The 3,734-nt window shown below is 31.7% G+C and overlaps 1 non-coding gene across 1 annotated transcript; it reads right to left on the bottom strand.

Moving 5' to 3' along the window:
* Positions 1-3,164: 3,164 nt before the first annotated feature.
* On the bottom strand, positions 3,165-3,236 carry Trnah-gug (transfer RNA histidin (anticodon GUG)). Its single transcript has one exon. It is a non-coding gene; the product is annotated as a tRNA-His (tRNA).
* Positions 3,237-3,734: the final 498 nt, after the last annotated feature.

Raw genomic sequence — 3,734 nt, 5'->3', positions numbered from 1 at the left:
CAATTGTTTTCCATTAGTGAAATATTTATCCCCTTATTTACGCTTAAGCTTATTCCACGAGTTTTCAATGGTTTTGAGATTAGGGGATGGACTTGAACATGGTATGTTTCGGATCGTTGTCTTCCTGAAAGTGCCATCGCAGGGCATGTTTTCCTCAAAAAACGGTAACATAACGTCCTCCAAAATATCCCCGTATCCATATTTTGTTAAAATGTTATTAATACGGAATATAGGAACGACAACGTACCAGGAAAATCAGCCAACACCATTATATTCTCTGCCAACTTTTAGAACACACAAAATGTTAATGTAATACAAAACTTGTTGATTAAATTGCTTGCAGTCAAAACAATCACTAATCACCAACAAACAACTGTGTGCACCAAAAATTTTCTCACACCTGTTTATGTCAAAGTCTTGTACGGTAATTGGCCTATAAGGTTTGCTCACGAAGTTTTTAGGCTGTCAAATTTTAAAGAGTGGAAATAAATGCCGTCAAAGAAGGAAAAATGCCAACAAAAGTATGGAACGGATTCTTAAAATCAACGCGAATCAAACCAAACGGAAGAAGCTTATAACAAAAAATGTACGTAATGCAATATGCAAATAATGCAAATTGTTTGCAGAATTTTGTCAGCAGGGGAAATTATGTATCGAGAGTAAGGTGTGGAATAATCATGTGATTTAGATGACGAATTAGCATTGTTATTTTCCAAAAACATAAAAATAAATAATAAACCATTATCTTTGACAGTTCAACACTTCCAACTCATCTCCTGAAGTGAGTTGTGAATTAAAAAAAATCGTAATAGTTTGACACTTCAACAATGAATTAAGGAACGGTAAAATTGCGTCATATTCACATAACAATCTAATCTTGAATTGAAAAATCACAAATCACTGCAGGTATGTGTGAAACAAACCCTTTTTGCGTCGCTTATAACTACTCGAGTCCGTTCTGATTCCTGCTGCACATAAGAGACTATTTTTTATCAAAACCGGTTTTGTGCGCAAGGAACCCGACATTTCAGATAAACAAAGACTAAAATTAACACATACAGAACAAACAGGATAGAAATACTAACACATATAAAAGAGGTTCATATGTATACATTTCTTCGCGCCGACTTCAACTACCTCTTTTATGTTTGTGTTTGGAAAAAACTGGAACCGGTTAAGATTAGTGTACACGTTTTCAAAACATCGATGTATCGTTTGCATCCCTAGTGACAATTAGCTGAAAATAAATTTGCAGATCCAAAATTTGATTTGGTGTGTACACGGTTGGCAGAAAATCTACAAATGTTTGAAAAATCTATTGCTAGCTATTTGGCCAAATTAGTTTGTCGAGATTGTCAGACAAATATTTGGCAACAGATTTGCAGATGTTTGTAGATATATGCAAACCGTGTACACACAAATTAAAATTTTCAGCTCACTGTCATCTCATTGTCACACATTGTCAGACGTTTGCAGATCTGACAATGATTGTTAGACCTGGCAATCGCGTACACTAAACTTTAGTCCTAAATTTTTTAAAAGAGTCGAAAAGAGATTTAAGGTCGTTTCAACATAAAATGTAAACGTAGTAAGTCAATTTTGGGATAAGTTACTTAGTAAAATTATATACCAATTAATATTACCTTTGTATATGTTTTATTAGTCCTAAATTTTTTAAAAGAGTCGAAAAGAGATTTAAGGTCGTTTCAACATAAAATGTAAACGTAGTAAGTCAATTTTGGGATAAGTTACTTAGTAAAATTATATACCAATTAATATTACCTTTGTATATGGTTTTCATATACAAAGATATTACTGTGATAATACAAGTACCACAGGATATTACTAAATAGAAAACAATTTGACGTTATTATATTTATTCTGACAAAGGCAACTGATACACACACATCAAACTAAAGAATATTAATTGTAGACTTCTTTATACCAACTACATATGTACCTATAAATGAAATGTCAACATTCAAGTATAGCAAAAAGAAATAAAATTGAAATACATAAATGAAATGTCAAAATTCAAGTTTCGCAAATATTATTTGGCATGCAACCATTTATTTAATATATAAAATGCCAATAAAATCATATTTAGGCAGAAATCATATCACCGCTTACACGTTCTTCTCTTTGCTAAAATGGACCCTAAAAAAAAATCAAAAAGTTGGACTTTTATTAATTGTTCTTTAAAATTAAAACACACAGAATGCAATCTATCTTTGAGAAAATTTGTTTTGTCAATGAAACTATTAATAGATTACCTAAGTGCTTACACTGATAATATTCGCAAGTTAATACAAAATTTGTGCTGTGCTCATTTTCAATTAACAGCTCCATATGTTTTGGAATTTCAAGACAACAAAAACACATAAATCACTCCTTCATAAAAAGCGGCATTAATATTTTTAATCCCTTCAACTCTCATATTTTATATTGTTTTTTAAACTCTTCTTTACCAAAAAAATCGATTTGTCACTTAAAATGAAAAAAAGGAAACAAAAAAAAAAAAACAAATTGAGAGCAAAAATAAAACCATATAATGTCTTAATTAGTCGTGTTCGAGTGTCGTAAATCTTTGTCGGCTGTCATCATTGAATTCGGAACCAGTTTTACGTTATTATATGCATACGGATAAGATTGTGGTACACTTCCACTTGGTCCATTTTGTCTTAAATAGGTAGGTACAGAAAGTCACATTATACAACTAGATACCTACTTTTTGTTTCAATTGAAATAAAAACAATCGCTCTTGTATTAACTAGGTACATACATTTTTGATTTTTTCGCAAGTAGTAGGTATGGGACATAAAAACAACATGTGCGTGGGGTGCAATTGGACAACTTGAACTGTGCGTGTAAAATTGATACCTACTCAATTCGTATTCAATTTGTCATTTTTGACATTGGGAAGGCATTTCACTTTATAATCTTTTGTGAAAACTTTTTTTCAGAAAAATTAAAACCAAATCTCAGGTTTATAGGTATTTCTTTATTTAAACGCGAATCAATTATAAATCAATATCTATCTTATAAAGAAGAAGACTTGCATAACTTTAATGGGAATGTATATATACAATCTATATAACAAAAATATTCATAATAATTGTATTTAGTTAAAAAAGAATCTCCTTCCGTGACAATGTGTGAGACATTGCCGTGACCAGGATTCGAACCTGGGTTACCACGGCCACAACGTGGGGTCCTAACCACTAGACGATCACGGCTGCCGGAGACATGTTTATTTCAAAGACAAGACATAATTTTATCTACAATCCGATTCGAATTTCATTGCTTCACACAGGTACGTCTCGAAAAATATTTAATTCAAACTTACAACGAATAAAGTGTTGGGAGAATTCACTAAGCTAGTGGCTACATACATATTTAAGTTTAAATGCAACTTCAAAATGAGTTGAAATTTCTCTTCCGACATAGTGTAAAATTTTCAGCTAAGTACACACTGATTTTGACGTTTACCAGTCAGCTGCTCGGTAAAGACTCAAGAATTCGAAATGAAATAAATTTGTTATGATGTTTCTTGTTTTGTATATGTGCATTTGTCATTAATATGACAGTTCCGGGTTGACTAGCTTTGTTTAACAATTTTGCATTTACAAAGCTAGTTGAATTTTGACTACGTAGTCACTAGCTTATGAATGCAACCGTTGTGAAATTAATGGCTGTCATTTGAAATGTCAAAATTTTTGCTTAAAAGAAACTTA

Source organism: Eupeodes corollae, chromosome 3 (genome assembly GCF_945859685.1).
Source record: "Eupeodes corollae chromosome 3, idEupCoro1.1, whole genome shotgun sequence".
Classification (NCBI taxonomy): Eukaryota; Metazoa; Arthropoda; class Insecta; order Diptera; family Syrphidae; genus Eupeodes; species Eupeodes corollae.
The sequence above is the reverse complement of the archived record's forward strand: the minus strand, read 5'-3'. Positions and strand labels throughout refer to the sequence as shown.